General features: G+C 37.0%; 1 pseudogene; it reads right to left on the reverse strand.

Moving 5' to 3' along the window:
• Nucleotides 1–207: 207 nt before the first annotated feature.
• Nucleotides 208–12,377, reverse strand: LOC144249713 (sulfotransferase 1C3-like; annotated as a pseudogene).
• Nucleotides 12,378–14,576: the final 2,199 nt, after the last annotated feature.

Here is a 14,576-nt window from a genome sequence, read left to right on the forward strand (position 1 = left end):
CACTCAGGCACTGCTCTCCATTCCTCTTATTTTATTTGCTCTGGTAGCAGGTTGATTGACATGTTAAATCATGTTTTAGTATCTTATCAGACTAACCAAGCTCCTAGGAGAGAGAGACTGAATTCTAATGAGCTTCACATTCAGTCCCTCCACCCTGCTCAACAGAATAGCAGGCAGGGTGCTCGACATAGTCTCTTTATTCTCTTCTCAGATCTCTGCACAGAAGGTCAGTGAGGTCCCTGCCATCTTCTTTTTATAGTCTTCATCGAACATCTCATTCATAGCCACAGTAAAATGGTTCTTCCGGTCTCCAAGAATTCCTTAAAGACAGCAGACAAGTATAGAAAGTCTCTCAGCTGTCTCCACCCGACCTCCCCACTCTCCACTGATTTCTGCCCCATGGATTAAGTCACTCCACCTTATTTTCCCATCATGGATGGCTCCTCAGCCCACTACATCTGACCTTCAAACTACAAAGCACAGGACACATTCAAGTTCTTTCTTCAAGTTCCCCAATCCCCATTGACATGTGCTGGGTGGGGCAGATTTTTCTAGTTCCTGGACATTAGTGGCTCTGGTGCACCTAACACAAGTTCCTGTGGAATTCTTCAGCCCTACATATGTTGTTCCATGAGAAACAGTGAAATAGCTTACAAAGCATTAGTTACATTGTTGGATAGCATTTTTTTTCCTGTTGGGTGAAATTAAAGACACTTCTTCATTTTTTCCTAAGTGATATTTGGATACAAGTGATCTTCCTCAAACTATTGTACCTTCGAAGTTCATCCAATAGTAGAACCAATGAATTGTTTCTCCAAATTCTTCTACTTCTGTTTGATAATACCATAGAATTCCAGATTCTAAGTACAACCAATAAATTGGAATCTTCAGGGAATCAGGGCTTTTAAAATGATTTTGAATAGTCAGCTGGAGTAGTATTTGGAACCCATTAGGAAATCTCCCTATTTATTCTTTAAAAAATTTTTTTTTAGTTGTAGATGGACACAATATCTTTATTTATTTATTTATTTTTATGTGGTGCTGAGGATGGAACTCAGTGCCTCACACATGCAAGGCAAGCACTCCTCCACAGAGCTACAGCTACAGCCCTTATTCTTTTATCATTACATTTATGTGTCTGTTTCTCTGTCTATTCTGCTAACTTCTTGAGAACACAAACAATATCTCACTTATTCACTCTTTCTCGGGTGGTGTATATTGGCTCCTACAAGCTATGAAGTTCTGTACTTGTGCTAGTGAAATAGCACTGCATACAATATTCTCTTCTGGACAATGCATAGACTCACTGTGGAGACAGAGGTGAAAACAGGTAGTTATAAAGTCATGTGCTAAGAAACAGTGACAGACCAAAGGAGAAAATGTTGAAGCTTGTTCAGAGAATGCAAGAGACTTTAGTGAGGTTGTAGTCGAGCTAGGCTTTTCTTCCTCAAAGTTGCCACCATTGTCAGCATCGCCCTTATTATAAGGCAAGTTCTTGGGCCTCTGGTCAGGCCTCTAGAAGTGAGGCCCAGCGATTGATGCGTCAGTACATTCTCTAGAGGTTTCTTACTAAACTCGAGTCTGAGAGCCATTGGCACCAGCTCTCACCAAGAGAGCAGGGAAGCAACGATACTCTTAATTGGACTGAATCATACCACTTCTTCACAAAATCCAAGTTTAAATCATTTTCACTTACAAGGCAGAATATTTTCAGAACTGGATTAAATAGAAAAAATGTTACCAACCTTTTCTCAGGAATTTTGAGATGCTTTGATTGTAAATCTGGGTAGGTACAGAAAAATTGGTTGGCCATCGGATTTTTCTTCATCACATGGAATGAAGTATGGTAGATGATTTTTTCGATAACATCCTCTGGCAAAGTTTTCTCCAAGAATTTCAACACTTTATGGATCTCACATTTTGGATTCTGGCCATAGAGGAAAATGCATTAGGACAAAGGGAGAAAAGAAAATTGCTACCAACTCAAAAATCAGCTTATTGTATAGGACATAATCATCTGGAGGTTTTGCTGCGTCTTCCCAACACCACTCAGTACCACTTACCCTTTTGATATCTTCATAGAAGAGGAAGAGGATCCGGTGCTTGTCCTTTGCAGTCTACCACCCTTTCACATGGTCATACCAGGACCCATCAACCACTGGAAGAGAGAGGCAGGAACTGAGGTTAGTTCTCAGTATTGGGCTAAATCCAAGGCAATGAGATGATTTAGACACTTTGAAATAGGTGTCTGTTGTTTTATTAAACTTAGTAAAGGAGAAGGAATTTCCTACTTTTGAAATCAGTCCATCTTTATAGAAGGAAGCAGCGATACACTTACTGTACGTGATGTTGCCCACATACGTTTACGTATAGGGATTCATTTTAAATCATTTAGGTGATGAAAGGCTTCCTATTCGTGATAAAGAGTACTTAGTTTCAGATTCAATTGCCCTCTCAGGCAGTTAAGTCTTAGGGTCTTTTTGTTGCTTTTGCCTTCCAGCTGCCTGGCGGAATCTGCAAATGCATTCTCAGTAAGGGATTGCACTGCTGCAGAAAGAGAGGGCCCTTGAGAACTTCCATTTTCACTTAAGGTAAATAAGAAATAAACATTCTTTTCACCAATTTTTAAAGAATTGGATGGATTCCGGAGCTAGCCTGTATCGTATTTTAATTTCATGCCACTGATGTTTTTGTGCATCACGGCATTATGGGTTTGATTCTGGGCATTCATTACAAACACAATAGTAACCTCAACAGTGTTTACTATGTTGTAAGCATTGCATGAAGTGGACAAAGACTTGATTGAAAGATGATTGAAAATATTGTTCAGAAGAGAAAATTCCAAAGACCAAGTAAGCAGGTACATGAAATGTTCTCTTCTGAATCATTATGAGCAGAGATATGTGCTTGCAGTTAATCAAAACCCTGGTATGTATCATGCTGACTGATGCACATGTAAGTCAGGGGAGTCCAGAAGCATAAGGCTAATAGGAGAATCAACAGGAGTGTGTGTGTGTGTGTGTGTGTGTGTGTGTGTGTGTGTGTTTCTCACTACCAGGGTAATTGGTTCCTGCAATTGTGTGGCCTGTAAGTTGACATGTAAATCAGTCTGGAAATTCAGACAGGATTTGATTTAGTCTTTTTTTAAAATTTTTTTTAGTTGTAGATGAACAGAATACCTTTACTATATTTATTTATTTTTATGTGGTGCTGAAGATCGAACCCAGTGCCTCGCATGTGCTAGGCAAGTGCTCTACCACGGAGCTTCAATTGCAGGCCCTTGATGTAGTCTTGAAGCAGAACTCTTTATTTTTTGAGAAACTTTAGTTTTTGCAGTTAAGATTTTCAACCGATTGGATGAGGTCCATCCTCATTATTTAGGATAATCTCCTTAAAACCACCTGTAGATGTTAATCACGTAGACAAAATTCCCTATAGAGGCAATTGAATTGCTGTTTGATTAAATAACTGGTACGATAGACGAGCTGATACCTAAACCTAATTGTCACAGTGTAAGACCCGAGAGGAATCAAAAGAAGCTTGATTCTTTTTTTCTTTCCCACGCTTCCTCCTACCTTGACTAGTCTAATAAATCATCTGCATAAAAGCATTCATATGTCACTTAATGATGTGGCATAGTCTGAGAAATGTGTTGTTAGATGACATCACTATTATGCAAACATCACAGAGGCTGTGACATCACTAGGTGGTGTAATCTTTTGGACCACCGTATGTGGTTCACCGTTGACAGAAACCTTATCATGAGGTACATGACTGGAGTGGAAAATCCATTCACTTTGGAGTACTAGCTAGGTTGATATTTTTTCTTATTTTACTCCTTTTGTCTCTTTTGTTTCTAGAGAAATTGTTCTAACACTGTTTTCTCTATTGATATACTTGAAAGACATGCTTGATGGAATTCATTTTTATTGATTTTCTAAATTTACGTTTTTATCCATATTATAGTCATTTTTTTCCTTTTACTCAAGAGACTATGGTCAGAGGGGAGGGGAGGGGGGATAGTAGAGAATAGGACAGACAGCAGAATACATCAGACACTAGAAAGGCAATTTGTCAATCAATGGAAGGGTAACTGATGTGATACAGCAATCTGTATACGGGGTAAAATTGGGAGTTCATAATCCACTTGAATCAAACTGTGAAATAAATATGATGTATTAAGAACTATGTAATGTTTTGAATGACCAACAATAAAAAAAAAGAGACTATGGTCAGGTTTGGTTATACTGATATCATGGAGGTAATGCAAAATCTTTTCTATTTGGAAATTAAATTAAATTTAATCAAATAAATGGATTGTCAATAGGGGCTCTGAAGTATTGTTTTGCAGAATTTCTGACAAAGTATTGTTTTTGCCTTCCTTTCTGTTTATTATTGGACAGAAGAAACTAATCATTGTCAACTGATCCTACTCCTTCCTGGAGTCAATTCTAGAACCTGACAGATATTTGCTGAGACAATCAGACTGCTAAAGGACCGAGGTCTTTCAATATCACAGCACAGACACTTCTTTTATAGAAGTTTTAATTGTTTGAGAGATATTAATTAAATGAAGCAGATGCCATCTTCATCCATTTGTCTATTCTATCTACTGTAGCTACAATAAAATACTTCATCGTACTTCTGCATTAAAGCTTTTAAAGATGTGTGTAGACAGTTATCCCATACTAAATCACCCCTTATTAGACTTTAGCATCTTGGTTCATCTACATGTTGTTTCCTTGAGATAATCTTATGAAAGTTTTCATATCCTTACTATCCTGAATGGATACTGGTCAATTCTGGCCAACTTCTGTTTTGAATGCTATGGCCATAAGGGATTCCTTGCCCCAGAGATGTGATCTCCTGAGCTGAGGATGAGGGATCTCACTGCTGGGTCAAACTGGAAGACTCTGTCGAGCAGATTTCTAAGATGGCACATTCTGGTCTGGGGAAAGGCAGCATGTGGTTGTGGTTGTGAAGCATTTGATTTTTGAGGCTGTGCCCGGTGGCCCTCTAATTCAACAGCAGTGACCTTCCCCCTGCTCTAGGTCTTTGCATATGAAATAAGTCTCCTCTCTTCCTTATTTTTGAAGTTGATAGTTTGAAACTCAAATCAGGATTTGAGAATTTTTACCTTTGTGTCTATAGGTATACCCTCAGACGACCTTAACTTACATTTGCATAAATTTTAGAGAAAGTTCCTTCTTAGTGGCTTCCCCAGTCACAGGTCCCCACGGTAAGACCTGGTCACTCAGGATAATATCCTATACTATTATCCACCAAGTTTTAGAGGTGTTTATTTTTAGAATCTCCAGAGAGATAGCACACCACAAAATAAATTTACACTCACATTTTCCTGACATGAAATTCTCACAAAATTCTTCCCAGCTCTGAGGGTCAGGTAGCATTGAGGTCATCTTGTGGAAGTAGTAGAAGGATACCAGGCCATCCTCAGCATTTCTAGCCACATAGATGATCTGAAACTAAGTACAGGAAAGGAAACCAGAGGAGAAACACTGGAGGAGAGTCTTCCAATACAATAATCATGTCATCTCTTTTCAGTGTGTAGTGTTTTATGCATTATTTATTAGTTAAAATAGTAATAAAATAAAATAAGCCTCTTTGATCCTAAAATTTGGTGAGACATGAAGAAATCCAAAGGCAAATGAGAGCATTCCATCCTCCAAGGATCATATATCATACAGGAAGATGACCAAAATCTAGGGTGGTATTACAAATCATTGAAATCTGATATGACATGCTGAGTAGTCACAGGGGAAGAAGTTAATGAGGATTCCTGGGGGAGATGGAGTTGAAGTCTTGAGGTCTCAGTCATATCTCAAGGAATTAATAGGAATTTTCCAGCTTTACATTTAGGGAAAAATTGGGGAGTGAGAAAACCCTTTTATATATACCATCTTATTTGATTTCCATATATGTTAGAATTATGTGAAAAGGAAAGGGGAACCATCATTCTTTAATTGATGAAGTAACTGAAATTTAGAGAATCTGAGGGACTTTCATAGTAATCTGTAGTTAGTACATGATGGGGTCAGTCCTGGAACAGAAATATTGGGGATGGAGCCAAGCAATTCCTTCATTACATATATGCACAGTGACGAGATTCTCCACTGAAGAATGTCTCAGAGAGTTTCTCAAAGTTTAGAGTGGTTTTGCTGGTCTGTCTATCTAGATATGCTTATGTATGCATGCATATTTTCATAGGCAGGTTGTACTTGGATGCTTCTAATTAGGAAGAGTGGCCTGGTAATATGACGAGTAGGTATTTATGATCTTTCATCCAACAAATGCATAACAAATGCTGTGTTTAAGGTCATGTTCAGAATAAAAATTTGAACAAGACCAAGTTACCTATTCCAAGGAGCTGACAGTCTGTATCAAAGAGGCAATATGGGAAAATGTCAATGCACCATGATGAACACAATGACTGGCACACATGCACACTTAGGTCCATGTACATATGTGGGCAGGAGGGGAAGTTGCTAAGCAGATGATATTCATGCAAAGACCTGAAAATCGAGTAGGGATTAGCCACGTCAAGATGGGAGAGGATGCTGGAGTGTCATGAAAAGCCTGTGGGAAGATCCCAGGAATGAGGAAGCATTGTGTGTTAAAGGACCTGCAGGATTTTCAGGATGATTGCTGTGAGAGCTGGGGGTGTTGCTGGGGGTTGGTTAGAGATTGGATTGGAGCTGAAGCAAGGCCCAGATGACTAAAGGCATAACACATCATAGAAAACAACTTGAACTTCATCTCCAGCCAACCTGTGGATGTGTTTAAAGCAGGTCTCTAAGTTTCTGACGATGTTTAAAGCAAGTCTTGGATTTTCATTTTAGGAAGAGGATGAGCTACGAACATTAGGAGGCTCTGGTGCCCAAATCTGGGGTTTGACTTCTTGACCCAGGAACAAGTTGCCTTGGGAGTGAAGTAGCCTGGCTGAGGCCACTGTGGACGTCCTCTTCAAGGCACAACATGTGGCTTTGGTATCTGATGGAGAAGAGGGTTTGTAAGTGTTCAGACAAGAAGCAGCCAGGCAAATTGGGAGACAAAAGAGAACAGTGACCTGACTTGGGTATCGGCCAAAGTGATGTTGTATAATGGGAAAATCAGAAAGATACTAAAGAATTAATCAAACTTTACTGGAGATTACATATGGAGGCCAGGGAAGTAAAAATGATCCAAGTTTTGAATGTAGCCTACTGTGTGGATTTCGGAGACCTGGAAGCCTTGCTGGGAAGCAGACCTTGCACTTTGCTTCCAAGGGCAGGGGAAACACCCTCCAGTACGTTGGCAGAGCAAAGCAAATGTCTTTCATTTTTAAACTTGTTTACCTCTATTCCGGGTCCTCCCTCCAATTTGTAGCAATACAGACTCTGCTTTTAAACATGTGGCCAAGGAGTTATCATGCAATAAACTCTGAGGAAATAGAATATTAGAAGCCATGGATGTCTGTAGATTTCAAACATATGAAATACTTGATTTCAAGGAAAATAGCACATTATTTTGAAAGACATCTTCACTTACGTCATTTATATCACCAAGTTAGATAAAGTTTGAGAATCCCTTTCTTTGCCTTGCAGTTCTGTTTCCAGATAGATGGTGGCAATAAATGCGAAGGAAGGTGAGTTTTTAGCATTTGTGGTGAGGGCATTTGAATAGCTATCTCCAAATCTGGAAAAGCAATGAATATTCTCCATTTATTCTTGCCACTCTTGGAAAATCCTTTAATTTACGTTTGAATATTATTCTAATGAGTTATTTCATTTTATTTTATTTTTTCACTTAGAGACAACAACTGTATATTCACAAGGACATGTGAAATATCCCTTCCTGGACTTCTGCTAAGGTTTCTCGTTTCATCTCATTCCCTGAACTTCTACACTTTCAGGAAAGTTCTTTAGCTTGCTTGATTAGTTCTGTGAATGTCCATCATAATCCATTCTCCTCTTCTTTCCTCTTTTTCTTCAGAAATCATTCATATACTTTTACAATAGCTCAATGCTAATTTTTTAGTTTTTCACTGATTTGAGCATAAAAAGTAGAAAGAATAGGAGAAGGGTGTTTGCCAGCAGCTACCTGGGAAGGAGACAGACAGGAAATAGAAAGGATAACTTGTTGAAAAGCTAAAGTTCATCAGCTGAGAACATTAGGTATCCAAATTCAGGGTTTGACTTCTTGACCCAGGAACAAGTTGACCTGGGAATGAAATAGGCTGGCCCAGGCTGCTGTGGACGTCCTGTTTAAGGCACAGCATGTGACTTGCTACCTTATAGTCAAAGCTTTTCCAGCCTTGCTGCATGTTACTCACCATGCTTCTCTTTAGGAGGGTATTTTACTTCAAGGGAGGGGTATCTTTCCAGAGAAGCAGCTCGCCTGCATTTTGCCACGTCGCCATCATTTCGAATCATGTCTAAAATTTCTTGCATCCAGGTTGTTCCTGAAAAACATCAGAAATATTCTCTGATTTTTAGGTAACTGGCTTTTCACCTGAAATAAATGTAGATTTTGGATAAAGGCAGTAACATGAGAATACTTTGAAATTAGATGAATGTTGCAGGGACAGAAAGGAAGCTTTCCTCCCTTCCCTGGGATAGGAGGTGGTCACAGGAGGTGGTATAATCTAGAGCACTTATTCCACACTTTTATGAGAAATTTTAAACATACAGAAAACTTGGTAAAATAATATAAAAAAAAACATACAAATACTTCAAGTTTTAAAAACATTTTGCTCTGTTGGCTTTGTCTATCTCCATCTATCATCTTTATAATCTGTCTCAAATCAATCAATCACTTACCTATCTAATCTATCTAATCTATCATCCATCATTGGACAAACTGATCTGCTTCAGAGTAGGCCTCCGATAATGCTTCATGTCTAAGGACACAGCATGCATCTCTCAAAATGACATCCTTCTACCATGTTTCCTGCATGTTTCTCATCACATCTATTTTACAATGATTCCTTAACATCATAAAGAACTCTGTCTACATTAAATTCTTTCCAGTTACCTCCTAACACCATTTATAGATTTTTTTTCCAATTAAATTTCATGGACTACCTTATTTTTGTCTCTCAGTCTCTAATCAACCTCTCATTTATCCATGATGTAGATTTTTAATCAGTTATCTAGCTATCTTGTCGTTATGCCTTTATAATCCAGCATTGTCTGGTCACTTTCTCATAATATGTTTAACCTGTTTCTCACTTCCCTTGGTCTTCCATAAACTGGAATTTAGGTCTTGATTAGGTTAAGTTAAAACATTTTTTGGCGAGAAGGCAGGTGATGCTTTATACTTTCTCTCATTATGCCAGGAGGCACCTTATGTCAAATTGCTCACTCTTAGGGTACGACTTTTGATCATTCCGATAAGTATATGGCCACCAGATATTGCTTGTAAAAAGACATATATTCATTTGCTATTAGAAATTAAGTAGTATAGTGACATTTTGCTACCACATGACTAGCCAGATTTCCTCTGATTTTATCTAATCATTGTAGGATGCATTGATGATCCCGCCTGAAATACTTTCCATTATGGGTTTCAAATTGTTAATATTCTAATCTCATCATCTCTTCTTCTTTTTTTTCCTTATTTATTTATTTACTTATTTTATATTTAATTGATTTTATTTTTTTAAGTACATGACAGTGGAATGCATTACAATTCTTATTATACATATAGAACACAATTTTTCATATCTTTGTATATATAGTATGTTCATGCCAATTCATGTCTTTACACATGTACTTTGTTTATTTTTTTGCATTACAATTCTTATTACACAAATATACCACCATTTTTCATATCTCTGTTTGTATATAAAGTAGGTTGACACCCAATTTGTGTCTTCATACATGTACTTTGAATAATGATCTCATCATTTCTTCTGTGAAGTAGATCTTATATAAAGAAAAATGAGCCAATTCTGTAACTACAGGGAATTTAATTCCATGAGACTAACAATTATAAACCAGGTAAAATGACAATATCTATCATAACAATAATTATTACCAGAGATAAAGATAAATATTTTTATCCATTTCAATTATTTAGATTAAACAATCCCAAATATGTATGTTCCAAATAACAGAACTTCCAAACACATAAGGCAAAAATTATAAAAAATAAAGAAGTGGAGAAATCCACAATATTAATTAAAATTTTCAACAACTTTCACTCAGTAATTGATAGGACCAGTAGACCAAAAATCAGTAAGGACATAAAAGACCTTAACAATTTGTCAACCAATGTGAATTAATAACAGTTTCAGAGAACTATACCCACTAGCACCAAAATCTGCATTGTTTTCAGGTGTACATGAAATATTTGGGGGGGTGGTACCAGGGATTGAACCCAAGGGCACTTTACCACTGAGCCAAATCCCCAGCCCTTTTTTGTATTTCATTTAGAGACAGGGTTTCACTGAGTTGCTTAGTGCCTTGCTTTTGCTGAGGCTGGCTTTGAACTCACAATCTACCTCCCCAGCTGCTGGTATTACAGGCATGTGCCACTGAACCCAGTTAAACATTTGTAAAAATAAAGATGATAGGATAGATTCTAAAAAGAATCCTCAAATAAATATAAAATCATTGAAATTATACAAAACATGGTTTTTGGCCCTGTAGTTACAGTATTGAGTTTCCTGCTTTTTGATATTTGCCTCTCTTCATTTTTAAGCCAATAATCTGCATCAAACTTTTGTTAGGCTTCATATATTTCTGAATTTTTGGTCTATTACATCTCTCTGACTTTTTCCTTCTGTTTGTAAGACCTCAAGTAATTTCATTAGGCCCACTCAACTAGGCCAAGATAATCACCCTACCTCAAGGTAAGCCAATCAGTAACTTTCATTATAGCTGTGCAAAGTCCTTTTGGGCATGAAATATAAAATAACCATAGGTATGATGCCAGAGGACTAAGATTATAATGACCAAAATTATGCCTATCAAGATGTTTGAAACACAAAATTTCACAGCCTTGTGTGATCTTTAGGAATTATTTGGCTTCTTGGTAGTTCCTGGCTTGATCACATGAAATCTGGTCCTGTGCACATGCAATTTAGTATTCACCAGTATCCTCTAGGGCTCCCCTATACAGATATCGGGGGCATTTTTTTTCTATTTCCTTCTCTCTGGCACTCTGCCTGGCAAAGTAGTCATTGCAAACTCCCATGACTCTTATCTTTGGCTCTTGAACTTAGTGACTGAGTTCCTTGACATGACTTCCTTAAATTCCCTGTTACTACACCAACTTCAGAAAGTGTCTTAATACTGAAGACTTGGGCAAATGTTGCCCAATATTGCCAAACAGTGGTTTTTATTTTACTTCTTTCAGTTTCCTAGTTGATTGTGATTGGAGTGCAAATCCAGTCCAATCCCTCATCATATTCTACTAATTAGGGACATTATTCTTTTGAATATTCAAGATTCTTCTGATGTGATCCCATTAATTTTGAGTATTCATTTGCTTTCTAATATACACCATGTCCTAGATTTGCCCTGTATAGTCTCTCTCCACGACAGGGAGTCACACTGGGGACTGGGATTGTAATTCCCCAGAGAGCCCTGATACTTTTTGGTAAATTACAGTGTTAGAAACCAAGATCTAGGCACTAGGGGTACCTATTGTTGTTGGATATATTTGTTTATAAGAATTTTTAGAGAATAGAAGTTCAGTGCATTTTTAAATCAAGGTCAAATCCTTGAGTTTCTCTAATGAGACTTAACTGGAACAGAACATAAAGGTTTAGTTTACCACTTCTAAGAACTTTGGATATTTAGACAAACTTTTTTAACTCTCTGGGATGACAATTGATATCTATGTTATGGTCTGTTTTAAGGGAAAGACTGCTCTAATTAAAGGATTATGGTGAAAGAAAAATCATGCCTCATTCAATTTATTGAACTTGATTTTTTCTAAGTCATTTGTTCCTGAAGGGAGTCATTAATGATGCACTTCAAAATATTTAGAAAAGTGTTTTGGTCATCAGGAGAGAGCACTATTGGAAATTGGTGTCCAAAGGGCCAGGAAGCTAAATTTTCTATAATACTAACCGCAGATCTTCATAACAGGCAATTGTATCTCTCCAAATCCCAATGATATTACATTGAGCACTACATATTATCCAATAGCTTCATGTCCAAAGATTTAACATTATTATATATTTTAATAAATTTACCTGACTTTGGGTAAGTTGCCAGAATAAGGTCATCAGGTCGGACTTGAAAATTACAGACTTTATTCCATATTTCTTTTGATAGTACTGGCAAAGGTACTCTATCCACTTCTATAATGTTCAACAAATTTGAATTATTTTCCAGAGGATGAACATTCTTCTCAATCTGTGCCATTGGAGATCCAAGATTGGTATTGTCAACCCTATTTAAAATAATTTATTGTGTTTTATGGCTGATAGTAAAGGTTCCCATCTTACTGTTGTTGACTTGAATGACATAAAATAAATTAAAGCTAGCATAAAAGTACATCTAACAAGTTACTCTGTTTTATTTATTTCATTTTCACAGGAACTCCATAAAACAGGTAATATTATTTCTGTTCTTTAAAAGAAGAAGATGAAGTTGTTGAGGCTAAGCAATTTGGTAAATGTAAGACAACCAAAAGACTTACCATTCAAATAGTCTTTTTCCCACTCTGTGTTTTAGCAACAATAATGTCTGTTGGTTAGTCAAATAATATTATAATAATACCTCATATTTTGCTTTATCATTTTCAAAATGCTATTTCATGTAATTATAAATGAGACAATATTGAAAAAAGATTAAAGCAATGGTTTTTCAGGAACTTTCTGGAGCCAATTCTCTGATAGTGATAAATATTCAAAACAGAGGATTTTCTATAAATAAGTTTGTTCACTTATGGGATCATTTTTCAATATGAACCACAGGTTTACAGTAAGAAAAAACTCTTACGTATTGATTAAATTCTATTAATTGGAAGATTGGGATTATTGATTTGTAACGGGACATTTAATCCTGCTGTACATACTGAGTTCCTTATACCACCTGGAAAAAGTGCTTTCAGAATCAGTCTTATGTCACCAGAAAATAACTTATATGTTAAGATGAAGAATGGCAAAAGATGTGTTTAGGGTCACGGTAACATAATATGCAAAAACATACACACTCAGTATGTACAGCTTTTCATATAGTTGACATGAACACGTGTTAATTCTCCTTTTCCTGAGAGAAAATATTCAATCTATAGCAAAATATCTAGAAGAATGTATTTCTATAGTTTGCTAATTAGTGTTCTGGGAGAAACGGATTCTATGGTGACATGCATTTGAGGAATTCTGAGAAACACAAAGTGAAGGAGTTTTGCTTGATGTAGGTTGTCGGGGCCTTTGATTCATTAATGGTTATTTTGAGCACCTAAGAGGAGATTTTAGTTTGCAGTACTTCCCAATCCTGTAACTCTTTTCGGGAATGCAGTTCTCAAGGAATTTGCATTCTTTAGGACACCATGTAGGAATTTCTGACCTTGTGCAGATAGAAAAACAAAGATAGTTTTAGAAATGTTTCTTGAATTTTTGTCAAGTGGCTATTTTCTGTGGTTTTCCACAAGTAGTCTATATCAAATTGAGGAAATTTTCTTCTACATTTTTGAGAGGTTTGGGTTATTATATTTTTAGTTATTGTTGTTGCTTAATCATAAAGAGATATTAAATTTTTATATCACCCAGAGGTCATGCCTATGCTAAATTACTTTGGTAGGTTTTTCTGATGTTGAACCACCCCTACACTAGTCTTAGATAAGACTCTTGAGCCCACTCAACTTTTGCTCACTCTCAACCTTTGCTCTTGAATCATCAAATCCAAAGAAATGCTCACAATGTCACTTATTTTGGCATCCAGAAGCCATGTAACAACCTTTTATGGACTTCATTTCAAGGTGCAAAGTGATTTTTTTCCCTCTGCAAATATGGTATGTGCCATGTGTCCTCCTAATGGAAGCAGGACAAAGTGTCAGTTTTTCCTTGACACAGGCCAGGCTCATTAAAACCTATACATTTCAGGATATGGAATGTGTTTCAATAAATTGTATTTGTACACATTGATACTCAAATTATCCCACCTTTAGCAGCAGGACCCTTTTTAAGTTGGCTCTGAGTGCTGTAGTCCTGATCTGAATTGTTCACAGCTTCCTTGCTGTGTGTTACGACAAGAGGTTTTAGGATCTTTTTCAGTTTGACATCAGTCACATCTCCAAACTGCCCTAGCTTCTTTTTGTGGAGAATGAATAGGAATCTGGAGCCGCCACCTGTGTAACAGTGATTCTAATTGACCATGGCCTGGGCATTGGTTTCCAGACCTTTTCAGTGGACATGTTAAGAATATGCAGATTTTTGAGGAGAGAATACTTAACGAGTTCACATATGAGATTTCCATTTTAAATTTAGGTCTCCAGGGGCTGGGGGTGTGGCTCAAGTGGTATCCAGTTTGCCTGACACGTGTGAGGCACTGGGTTCAATTCTCAGCACCAAGTAAAAATAAACAAATAAATAAATATATTGTGTCTACCTAAAACTA

This window comes from Urocitellus parryii, chromosome 12, assembly GCF_045843805.1.
Source record: "Urocitellus parryii isolate mUroPar1 chromosome 12, mUroPar1.hap1, whole genome shotgun sequence".
In the NCBI taxonomy this organism is placed as follows: Eukaryota; Metazoa; Chordata; class Mammalia; order Rodentia; family Sciuridae; genus Urocitellus; species Urocitellus parryii.